Raw genomic sequence first — 13,838 nt, 5'->3', positions numbered from 1 at the left:
GGTGTGGGGGGGGCCCTGGGCAACCGCTCAGATTGACCGCCGCCATCAGGGCATTACTGCCCTGACGTATGGCGTATGGGCCCGGTGGTGGGCAGAGGGTGTCTTATTGACACCTCTCCATTACTAATGGGCTTAATGTCACCTTACAATACAAAGGTGACATTAACCCCTTATTAACCCATTCCCAGGGCAGTGGGAAGAGAGAGGCTAAGTGCCGGAATAGGCGCATCTTACAGATGTGCCTTTTCTGGGGTGGCTGGGGGCAGATGTTTTTAGCCAGCGGGGGCAATAACCATGGTCCCTCTCTAGGCTATTAATATCTGCCCTCAGTCACTGGCTTTCCCTCTCTGGCGCAGAAAATTGCGCGGGAGCCAACGCCAGTTTTTTCCATGAGTACATTCTTTAATTAAAGACATAAAAGTCCCAAACTTTACACACACATACTACTAACAGTATTAGTCACTGGTATCTATATATCTAACTGTTCTGCAATGGTTTACTGTATGTAATCCATGTCTCCTCTCATGTCGGCTTCTGCAATTATTTCACAGAAGCCAACAAATGAATTATCGGTTATTCTGCTGTCTATCTCTCTATGAAACATAAAGATAGATATATATATATATATATATATATATATATATATATATATATATATATATGTGTCACTGACATATATATATATATATACAGTACAGACCAAAAGTTTGGACACACCTCATTTAAAATTTTTTCTGTACTTTCATGACTATGAAAATTGTACATTCACACTGAAGGCATCAAAACTATGAATTAACACGTGGAATTATATACTTAACAAAAAAGTGTGAAACAACTGAAAATATGTCTTATATTCTAGGTTCTTCAAAGTAGCCACCTTTTGCTTTGATGACTGCTTTGCAAACTCTTGGCATTCTCTTGATGAGCTTCAAGAGATAGTCACCGGGAATGGTTTTCACTTCACAGGTGTGCCCTGTCAGGTTTAATAAGTGGGATTTCTTGCCTTATAAATGGGGTTGGGACCATCAGTTGTGTTGTGCAGAAGTCTGGTGGATACACAGCTGATAGTCATACTGAATAGACTGTTAGAATTTGTATTATAGCAAGAAAAAAGCAGCTAAGTAAAGAAAAATGAGTGGCCATCATTACTTTAAGAAATTAAAGTCAGTCAGTCCAAAAAAATTGGGCAGACTTTGAAAGTGTCCCCAACTGCAGTGGCAAAATCCATCAAGCGCTAAAAAGAAACTGGCACTCATGAGGACCGCCCCAGGAAAGGAAGACCAAGAGTCATCTCTGCTTCTGAGGATAAGTTTATCCAAGTCACCAGCCTCAGAAATCGCAGGTTAACAGCAGCTCAGATTAGAGACCAAGTCCATGCCACACAGAGTTCTAGCAGCAGACACATCTCTACAACAACTGTTAAGAGGAGACTTTGTGGAGCAGGCCTTCATGGTAAAATAGCTGCCAGGAAACCACTGCTAAGGACAGGCAACAAGCAGAAGAGACTTGTTTGGGCTAAAGAACACAAGGAATGGATATTAGACCAGTTGAAATCTGTGCTTTGGTCTGATGAGTCCAAATTTGAGATCTTTGGCTCCAACCACCGTGTCTTTATGCGACGCAGAAAAGGTGAACGGATGGACTCTACATGCCTGGTTCTCACCGTGAAGCATGGAGGAGGAGGTGTGATGGTGCTTTGCTGGAGACACTGTTGGAGACACTGAACCAGCATGGCTACCACAGCATCTTGCAGCGGCACGCTAATCCATTCGGTTTTTCGTTTAGTTGGACCATCATTTATTTTTCAACAGGATAATGACCAAGAAGGGGAATAATGGGGTGCTATGCCAGATTACCTGGCCTCCACAGTCACCAGACCTGAACCCAATCAAGATGGTTTGGGGTGAGGTGGACCGCTGAGTGAAGGCAAAAGGGCCAACAAGTGCTAAGCATTAGGGTTGAGCGAAACGGGTCGGCCAGATTCAGAAGTTGCTGACTTTTGGCAAAGTCGGGTTTCATGAAACCCGACCCGACCCCTGTGTGGGGTCGACCATGAAGTCGGCGATCTTCTGATCTGGAATCGGAATTCCGATACCGAGTTCTGATATGTTTAAGATATCGGGAATCGGTATCGGAATTCATATTTAAGTGTAAAATAAAGAATAAAAATAAAAAAATATTGATATACTCACCCTCGGACGCGCCCTGGTTCTCACCGGCAGCCTTCCTTCCAAAGAATGAGCGCCTGAAGGGCCTTCGATGACATCGCGGCTTGTGATTGGTCTCGTGAGCGGTCACATGGGCGGTCACGCGACCAATCACAAGCCGTGACATCATCTAAGGTCCTTCAGGCGCTAATTCTTAGGAAGGAAGCGTCCGAGGGCGCGTCCGAGGGTGAGTATATTCCTAATAGGTATATACTCACCCTCGGACGCGCCCTGGTTCTAACCCGCAGCCTTCCTTCCTAAGAATCAGCGCCTGAAGGACCTTAGATGACGTCGCGGCTTGTGATTGGTCGCATGACGCCCATGTGACCGCTCACGCGACCAATCACAAGCCGCGACGTCATCGAAGGTCCTTCAGGCGCTCATTCTTAGGAAGGAAGGCTGCCGGTGAGAACCAGGGCGCGTCCGAGGGTAAGTATATCAATATTTTTTATTTTGATTCTTTATTCTACACTTAAATATGGATCCCAGGGCCTGAAGGAGAGTTTCCTCTCCTTCAGACCCTGGGAACCATTAGAAACCCAATGCACTGCATTGGGTTTCGTGTTTCGGCCGACCCCGACTCTTCTATAGGATCGGCTGATTTCACTCGACCCGACTTTTGAAAAAGTCGGGTTTCGTGAAAACCGACCCGATCCTATAAAAAGAAAAGTCGCTCAACCCTACTAAGCATCTCTGGGAACTCCTTCAAGATTGTTGGAAGACCATTCCCGGTGACTACCTCTTGAAGCTCATCAAGAGAATGCCAAGAGTGTGCAAAGCAGTCATCAAAGCAAAAGGTGGCTATTTTGAAGATCCTAGAATATAAGACATAATTTCAGTTGTTTCACACTTTTTTATTAAGTATATAATTCCACATGTGTTAATTCATAGATTTGATGCCTTCAGTGTGAATGTACAATTTTCATAGTCGTGAAAATACAGAAAAATCTTTAAATGAGAAGGTGTGTCCAAGCTTTTCGTCTGTACTGTATATGGAGCGCCCCCAGACACAGGGCCACGAGTTCTCGGTACCGGGCCTCTCTGGTTCGGTTCTGAGGCTGTCACGGTGGCTAGACCCGGTCCACGACCCTGCTAAGGGGCGTCCAAGAAAGGTAGTACAGTCTGTCAGGGATTCGTGACGCCACCTGTGGTGTCCGGCCAGGGTGACCGACGCTGCTGTGGGGTTCGCTGGGGTGATGGAATGGCAGCTGGATGGTATACCTTCCCACAGGTGAAGTATGTCCCCAGGGCTTCCCAGTCAGGTGGATGGTGATGGTGTGAGGTGCAGTCAATAACGAGGACACAAGGTTGCAGTCTCTTTACCTCTTTACTGAAGACTTCAGGATCCTCAATCCAGAGCACGCTTAACAGGGCTTTCTGAGACCGGCCGGTCCGATGGGCACATCCAGAGTTCCCTTTGCAGGTGGAAATCAGTGCCTACCACTAGCGCCTGTGTGTTGTAGTGCTACCCTGCTGAGCATTCGGAATAGTCCTCACTTCTGTTCTCGTTCGTTCGTTCTTTCTAATTCTCTCTCGCTTGTTCCATATGTGACTAGTTTCTCGTCCCCCAGCATGTTATGGCTAGGACGCACCCGTATGACGGGAAGGCTCGGAGCTCTTCTGGGACCCTAGAGACACCCCTCTCCACGAGTTGCCCCCTATGTCTTCGTAGGAAATTTAAGGTAGACAGCCAACCTATAATTAACTATCCTGCGGAGTTTGAAGTAAGGCCTAGAGTCAGTTACTTCCTGCGGTGTTCCGGCCACCGGCTACGCGCCTCAGTAGGATGTTGCCTCGGTCTCACGGCACGACTCCTACTGGTTCTCCTTTGTGCTTGATCTCGTTTCTCACTGTTCCACAATATCCTTCCTTTTGTGTCTCTTTTTAAGGATACCGCCGCAGGGTGTGCAGGCGCGGTTCCGTAACATTCTGCTCTGTTCGCTAGGCACCTGCCAGGTTCCCACGTCTGACAGGGACCCCCCTGTGTCTTTTCCCTGCAACACCCCCTGCCACGGGATGTTGCCTGAATCCAACCCAGTCAGCTTCTGACTAACTTCCTATCCAACCCCTAGTTTTACCAGTGTGAGGAGTGGCCCAATAAATAAAGCCTTTTGCTCCCCCTAGTGGCCGGAGTGTATATACATACACACCTATATCTATGTGTATATCTATTCTATCTATCCTATTCTAACCTATTCCATTCTATACTGTACGCAGCAGATCATTTGCCAGCTTTTAATCTATCTATATCTATCTATATGTTTTGAAGATTATTTGGTATTAAAACAATGTGTACAGTTGTGTTTTACAATGCGATTTTAACATGAGCTTTTACATAGAGAGAACTGCTGCATGTAAAAGCTCATGTTAAAATCGCATTGCACACTGTTACAAGGAAATCGCGTCCTCGCATTGTAAACAGATTACACATGGATCACTGTTCGGTAACATTTGTGCGATTCTCGGCCGTCAAAGTCTGACAGAATTTTTTATACGGCAAGTGTGATTCCAGCCTTAGAAATGAAATGTGAAAGAAGGGAAAAATAAAATCTTTATTTTTATCAAGGACTTCCAAAAAAATACACAGAGATGACATTATTTATTGAATTTGATAGTCCGGCATCACAGTGTGGAGTAATGGACTCTGTTGTAAGTAGCCATTCAGCAGGCACAAGGAAGGCGCGGGCTATTATTTTTTGAAGAATGGCGCCTTTCTCTTTACAAGCCATTGCCTTTCAGCAATTTCACGTCCCTTTGTGTGCTTGATGTTGGAGGCAGGGCCCATTAAATTAAAGGCCTGTATAACTCTTTCCAAAGGTGATGTTCAGATGCTTTCCAGTCCAGCACACACAGCAGCAGCTGCCTGCCGGACCCTGGGACTTTATAAAAGTCCTCCCAGCTCAGGGCCTCTGCTCCCTTTATCCTGCTGACCCTTTAACTGGCAGTGCGGCCCACTGCTCACTCATTAATTATTGAATTTACTCTGAGCCTTTCAGACAAATCCCCGGACACTGCCAGGGAGCATTATAAAGGCTGTACATTGAAAGGTGAGGTATGTACAGCGCTTATAACCGACCCTCTAAATTATTCATCAACACATACAAGAGATCCAGACACCAGGAATCTACTGGACAGAAAGAAAAGACTAAGTCACATCACACAACAATGGAGCAATGACATTCAGGAGTCTACAGGAGAATGGGACGTGTAGAAAAAACATCCTGAGACCTGAGGGACAGGACAATGATACCGACACTGAGGGTACAGACATTAACATTACGGTACAGGATAATGACATCTGGGATACAGGATACCAAAACTGACACATGGGGTACAGGATAATGACACTGACACTTGCGGTACAGGATAATGACACTGACACTTGCGGTACAGGATAATGACACCGACACTTGGGGTACAGGATACCAAAACTGACACATGGGGTACAGGATAATGACACTAACACTTGGGCACAGGATAATGACACTGACACTGGGGGTACAGGGTGATGACACTGACACTTAGGGTACAGGATAATGACACTGACACTAGAGGTACAGGGTGATGACACTGACCCTTGGGGTACAGGATAATGACGCTTGGGGTACAGGATAATGACACTGACACTTGGGGTACAGGATACCAAAACTGACACATGGGGTACAGGATAATGACACTGACACTTGCGGTACAGGATAATGACACTGACACTTGCGGTACAGGATAATGACACCGACACTTGGGGTACAGGATACCAAAACTGACACATGGGGTACAGGATAATGACACTAACACTTGGGCACAGGATAATGACACTGACACTGGGGGTACAGGGTGATGACACTGACACTTAGGGTACAGGATAATGACACTGACACTAGAGGTACAGGGTGATGACACTGACCCTTGGGGTACAGGATAATGACGCTTGGGGTACAGGATAATGACACTGACACTTGGGGTACAGGATGATGACACTGACACTTGGGGTACAGGATGATGACGCTGACACTTGGGGTACAGGATAATGGCGCTGGCATTTGGGGTACAGGATGATGACGCTGACACTTGGGGTACAGGATGATGACGCTGACACTTGGGGTACAGGATGATGACAGTGACACTTGGGGTACAGGATGATGACAGTGACACTTGGGGTACAGGATGATGACACTGACACTTGGGGTACAGGATAATGACACTGACACTTGGGGTACAGCATAATGACACTGACACTTGGGGTACAGGATAATGACACTGACATTTGGGGTACAGGATAATGACACTGACACTTGGGGTACAGGATGATGACACTGACACTTGGGGTACAGGGTGATGACACTGACACTTGGGGTACAGGGTGATGACACTGACCCTTGGGGTACAGGATAATGATGCTTAGGGTACAGGATGATGACACTGACACTTGGGGTACCGGATAATGACACTGACACTTGGGGTACAGGATGATGGCACTGACACTTGGGGTACAGGATGATGACACTGACACTTGGGGTACAGGATAATGACACTGACACTTGGGGTACAGGATGATGGCACTGACACTTGGGGTACAGGATGATGACACTGACACTTGGGGTACAGGATAATGACACTGACACTTGGGGTACAGGATGATGGCACTGACACTTGAGGTACAGGATAATGACACTGAAACTTGGGGTACAGGATAATGACACTTGGGGTACAGGATGATGACACTGACACTTGGGGTACAGGGTGATGACACTGACACTTGGGGTACAGGGTGATGACACTGACACTTGGGGTACAGGATAATGACACTGTCACTTGGGGTACAGGGTGATGACACTGACCCTTGGGGTACAGGATAATGACGCTTAGGGTACAAGATGATGACACTGACACTTGGGGTACCGGATAATGACACTGACATTTGGGGTACAGGATGATGGCACTGACACTTGGGGTACAGGATGATGACACTGACACTTGGGGTACAGGATAATGACACTGACACTTGGGGTACAGGATAATGACACTGAAACTTGGGGTACAGGATAATGACACTTGGGGTACAGGATAATGACACTGACACTTGGGGTACAGGATAATGACACTTGGGGTATAATATATTGACACTGACACTTGGGGTACAGGATAATGACACTTGGGGTACAGGATAATGACACTTGGGGTACAGGATAATGACATTGAAACTTGGGGTACAGGATAATGACACTGACACTTGGGGTACAGGATGATGGCACTGACACTTGAGGTACAGGATAATGACACTGACACTTGGGGTTCAGGATAATGACACTTGGGGTACAGGATAATGACACTGACACTTGGGGTACAGGATAATGACACTTGGGGTATAATATATTGACACGGACACTTGGGGTACAGGATAATGACACTTGGGGTACAGGATAATGACGCTTAGGGTACAAGATGATGACACTGACACTTGGGGTACCGGATAATGACACTGACATTTGGGGTACAGGATGATGGCACTGACACTTGGGGTACAGGATGATGACACTGACACTTGGGGTACAGGATAATGACACTGACACTTGGGGTACAGGATAATGACACTGAAACTTGGGGTACAGGATAATGACACTTGGGGTACAGGATAATGACACTGACACTTGGGGTACAGGATAATGACACTTGGGGTATAATATATTGACACTGACACTTGGGGTACAGGATAATGACACTTGGGGTACAGGATAATGACACTTGGGGTACAGGATAATGACATTGAAACTTGGGGTACAGGATAATGACACTGACACTTGGGGTACAGGATGATGGCACTGACACTTGAGGTACAGGATAATGACACTGACACTTGGGGTTCAGGATAATGACACTTGGGGTACAGGATAATGACACTGACACTTGGGGTACAGGATAATGACACTTGGGGTATAATATATTGACACGGACACTTGGGGTACAGGATAATGACACTTGGGGTACAGGATAATGACGCTTAGGGTACAAGATGATGACACTGACACTTGGGGTACCGGATAATGACACTGACATTTGGGGTACAGGATGATGGCACTGACACTTGGGGTACAGGATGATGACACTGACACTTGGGGTACAGGATAATGACACTGACACTTGGGGTACAGGATAATGACACTGAAACTTGGGGTACAGGATAATGACACTTGGGGTACAGGATAATGACACTGACACTTGGGGTACAGGATAATGACACTTGGGGTATAATATATTGACACTGACACTTGGGGTACAGGATAATGACACTTGGGGTACAGGATAATGACACTTGGGGTACAGGATAATGACATTGAAACTTGGGGTACAGGATAATGACACTGACACTTGGGGTACAGGATGATGGCACTGACACTTGAGGTACAGGATAATGACACTGACACTTGGGGTACAGGATAATGACACTTGGGGTACAGGATAATGACACTGACACTTGGGGTACAGGATAATGACACTTGGGGTATAATATATTGACACGGACACTTGGGGTACAGGATAATGACACTTGGGGTACAGGATAATGACATTGAAACTTGGGGTACAGGATAATGACACTGACACTTGGGGTACAGGATGATGACACTGACACTTGGGGTACAGGATGATGACACTGACACTTGGGGTACAGGATAATGACACTGACACTTGGGGTACAGGATAATGACACTGACACTTGGGGTACAGGATAATGACACTGACACTTGGGGTACAGGATAATGGCACTGACACTTGGGGTACAGGATAATGACACTGACACTTGGGGTACAGGATAATGACACTGACACTTGGGGTACAGGATAATGACACTGACACTTGGGGTACAGGATAATGGCACTGACACTTGGGGTACAGGATAATGACACTGACACTTGGGGTACAGGATAATGACACATTGATACCTCCACACTTCAGTTCTGTAGTATGAAGAACCTACAGAGATCAGACCTTGGTTGAAGAAATTAAGAGGTCCAGCACCGATAAGGCTTGAATTTATTGAAAAAATATATTTAAAATGACAGGGTACCCTTGACCACAGCTACGTGTTTCCAACACTGGTAGTGTTCTTTATCAGAGAACACTACCAGTGTTCGAAATGAGTTGATGTTTTCATGGGTACCCTGTCATTTTAAATATATTTTTTCAATATATTCAAGCCTTATCGGAGCTGGACCTCTTAATTTCTTCAATTGTTACCTCTAAACCAGCCTTGGGGTCCGCATGTCTACACGTCTTACACAGGGTGAGCTGGTTTCTTTTTCTCTTTTATATCAGAACGTAATACTTTTTCCTATAGATAGGTAATAGGCGTCCCCCGTGACACAACCCTATAACCTAATTTATTAACTGAATTTTTCTCGTATGTGAAGGGGAATAGGAAGCCCATGACATTCATATAAGAAGTGTTCAGAAAGAAGCAGCAAAATGTAGATTGCTGATCACACGTCACTGTGAAACTTTGGGATAAGAGGTATCAGGGCTTTATCAGGAGGCGATGTGGCGACCATGCTTGATCAGGACTGCACAACCGAATTCCTTAACCATGGCCTACTGTGAGCATAAATGACATCTGCTTCTCCATACACACAGGAGCCCACTGACTTCAGAAATGTTTCTTGGGCTCCAGTGTCGTTCCCTTCACTCTAAGTCTGTGCGAGATGTAATTCCTAAATAAAAAAAAGTCCATTGGAAAAGCAGAGTCATTCCGCTTCAGTGAGCCACAATAAGATGGTTTAAACCATAGCCCCAGGAGGTTCTGGGCTGCTAAAATCATAAAAGATGAGGGTAAAGCTTAAGCCAGAGCACGGGAACACCAATGAATGAAGAATGGGACCACAGGAACTGCAGAATAAAGGATCAACCTCCACTCCCCCTTTATTAAGCCTCATGCCTCCAATACATGTCATGCTGAATTTTTCTCCAGAGGTTACCGGTATGAAGTCCAAATAACCATTAGCTCAGGAAAAATTTGTAAAAATATTTAATCCTACAGAAATTAAACCAGTCCAGCCTGCTGATCATTATGACAATGTAAAAAATTTAGTGAACGGTCTGCTAAAAATTTTGGCACATTGAGTTGTGGCTAGTGTTGAGCATTCTGATACTGCAAATATCGGGTATAGGCCGATATTCGCGGTATCGGAATTCCGATACTGAGTTCCGATACTTTTGCAATATCGGATACCGGAATCAGAAGTTCCCATAATGCAATGAGCCAGTTTGATTTAATTCAGCCAATGAGGAATCATTAGAAGTGTGGGCACATCCTGTTCTGCATGTTAGGCATGTAACTACTGGCATGGCTGTGATTGGCTGCTGAAATGATGTCATGATGCACTATAAAAGCCGCCGCCGCCGCTGCTGCCATTTTGGGTTCACTCTGCTGTAAATTCAATTAGGGACAGGACGCTGCTGTCCTGACTGAGGGATAGTTTGAGATAGCGATTTGCTTCATTGTGCTTTACCCAGGCTAATTTAGCAACCGCTGTGTGAGAACCTTATTTTTGCCTTGCAGCGCTGTTCACGGCTGTCTGCAAGGTCTCTGTTCTGCAGCCACAGCTGGTTGTAGTCAGCCCAGCGTGTGTCACTGCCTCATACTGTTCCATAGAGGAGCTTTTTTTGGCCTTGCAGCGCTGTTCATGGCTGTCTGCAAGGTCTCTGTGTGAGTGCAGCTCACGCTGCAGTCTGTTCTGCAGCCACAGCTGGTTATAGTCAGCTCAGCGTGTGTCACTGCCTCATACTGTTCCATTGTCCTTTTTTCAATTAGTGCTGCCTGCTGCACATTTTTCCTGATTTATCCTATTAGTGGGTTTCCACCCGTATCCTGCTAGATTGTGGAAAAACACTATATAGGAGTACATAGAGGAGCCTTTCTGCAGCCTTTCGCCCTGCAGCCCCATTAGTATTAGCCTATTTTTTGGAGCCTCATCTATTGCATTGTAGGTTACCTTCCTGCATTGTAATCGCTACAAAAAGTTTGTGATACTATCGGTTTTACATCTCTGGGCACATCCAGTGTCTTTTTGTGAAAAAAAACAAAAAGTTAATAAAGTTCACCAAACACTCCACTTTACAGTTGTGTAGGCCACATTAGCTGATATTAAAGTCTAGTCCACACTTTATAAAATTAGTGTTTCTTATATCTGTTAGCAGCTGTTCAGGAATAAGCACACTAAGCCCTTAGTACTCTTCTGCCTATTTTTATCAGTCTACCAAGATGAAGAAGGCAGGGAGTAAGGCACGTGGAGGTGGAGCAGGGAGAGGGCGTAGGGATTCTGTGCCCACTGCGGGCACCGGTGACTCATCATCCCCCAGTTCGCCATACCCCACTGCTGTGGGACGAACAAATTGAAGCCATTGTCAGATGGATGGCAGCTAACGCATCGACTTCAATTAGTGCCACATCCGCTCAGGCACAGAGCACTGAAGAGCACCCATCTGTCTCTTCACCACGTGCCAAAGCAGGCAGTCAGAGAGCCCAGGACAGGAGCCATCTCCACTTCTGTTCTCTGAATCTCTTGGCTTGGAAAGAGGGGACCAGCCAAGCAACATTCAAGAAACTGAAGAAGAGGCAGTATGCAGTGATGCGTAACTGCTTTGTCTCTCTGAATCTGAAGAGGCGGGTGGGCCAGTGCCTACGGTCAGCACACCTCAGTATGCATCTGATGATGAGACTCAGGTGCCACTTTCTGATGCGCACTGTGCTGCCGAGACTACCCAGGAGAAGCAGTTGTTGGAAGAGGGTAGTGTAGATGATGAGGTCCTTGACCCATCATGGCGTGAGGTACAGAAAGGTGGTGGGAGCAGCTCTGAGGAAGAGATTCCCTGAACGGCCCAAATAAGAGGGAGAGGGAGGGGGAAGACTGCATTGCCTGTAGCCTTCACTTCGGCACCCAGTAGGACCATGCCTCTTCCAAAACCCAAAACGTGCGCTCCCAAGACTTGCAGTGCCTGGTCCTTTTTTGACACAGTTGCAGATGAAATTTGCTTTGTCAAATGCAAGCTGTGTAATCAGAAAGTCAAAAGAGGGAAAAGTGTCAGCAACCTCAATACCACAAATATGTGGAAACATGTGCGGACCAAGCACGCGGTGGAGTTACAAAAACACACTGAAGACCTACAGCAGTACCTACCACCTCTTCAGCTCGTGTTGTAGCCTCTTCCTCCAGCTCACACACAGATGGTTCGGCTTCCACACAGGATTGCCATGGAAGAACCTCTGGCACTGTTGGACAGAGACACAGTGTAATTCCACTCACAGCACCACGTTCCCTGTCATCCTCACACTCCGAGGCCAGTCTATAGCCATTGGTAGCACAGGCATGGGAGAAAAGGCACCCATACTCGTCAAACCACCCCCAAGCACAGGCTCTGAATGCTGGCATTGCAAAACTACTGTCCCTTGAAATGCTATCTTTCAGGCTGGTGGAGACTGACACCTTCCGTAACTTCATGGCATTGGCAGTCCCACAATACAATGTGCCAGGCCGCTTTTATTTCAGCAGGCAAGCCATCCCTGCCCTGCAAAAGCATGTGGAGGGAAAAATTAAACATGTGCTACTAAACGCCGTCAGTAGCAAGGTCCTCCTGACCACTGATGCGTGGACCAGTAACCATGGACAGGGACGATACCTTTCCCTCACTGTCCATTGGGTAAATGTTGTGGAGCTGGGGACAGATCTTCAGAGTGGCGCTGTACGTGTTCTGCCAACTCCAAGGATTGCAGGAATCCAGTCTGTACACATTGACTCCTCCTCATACTCCAGTTCCTCTGAATCACCGCTGCAGGAGCCATCACAGTCTACCTCCACATGGACCCATGAACGCTTACCTGTTACGACCGATATGAGCACAGCCGTGGCCAAACGTCAACAGGCCGAAATTAATTTCTTTGGGGAATCGAAGCCACACAGCGCAGGAGCTCTAGAATGCCATCAAACAGGAGAGCGACGTGTGGTTTGTGCCAGAGAATCTCCAGCCAGGCATGGTAGGGTGTGACAATGGCCAAAATCTGGTGGCAGCTCTGGGCCTTGGCAACCTCACTCACATCCCATATCTGGCACATGTGCTCAACTTGGTCGTGCAGAGTTTTTTGAGGGACTATCCGAAACTTGATGCACTGCTGCACAAGGTCCGCCTAGAGTGCGCTCACTTGTGGCGTTCCAGCATGTCAAGATCGTGCCTTGCAGCTCTGCAGCGCCGATTCTGCCTTCTGGAACATATGAGACCTACCAACCAGGTGGAATTCAACGTTACATATGGTGGAGCGGTTGTGTGAGCAGCAGGCAGCAGTAATGGAGTACCAGCTGCATCAGGCGCAAACAAGTCGCACTGCGCGCCATTCACACTTCACCCCCACTGAGTGGGCCTCTATGAAGGACATCTGCCATGTTTTGCATGCCTTCGATGATTCCACGTGAATGTCGAGTGCAGATGATGCACTAGTCAGCATGACTATCCCCCTTATCTGCCTGCTTGAAAAAACACTGCAAGCACTAAGGGATGAGGTTGTGGAAGAGGTGGAGGATGAGGAGTCACAAACGCCATCTGCTTCTGGACAGTCTGCGCAATGTGGTTCCTCACAAAGGCCTAGGC

Source organism: Ranitomeya imitator, chromosome 1, assembly GCF_032444005.1.
Source record: "Ranitomeya imitator isolate aRanImi1 chromosome 1, aRanImi1.pri, whole genome shotgun sequence".
NCBI classification, from domain to species: Eukaryota; Metazoa; Chordata; class Amphibia; order Anura; family Dendrobatidae; genus Ranitomeya; species Ranitomeya imitator.
This window is presented reverse-complemented; position numbering follows the sequence as displayed.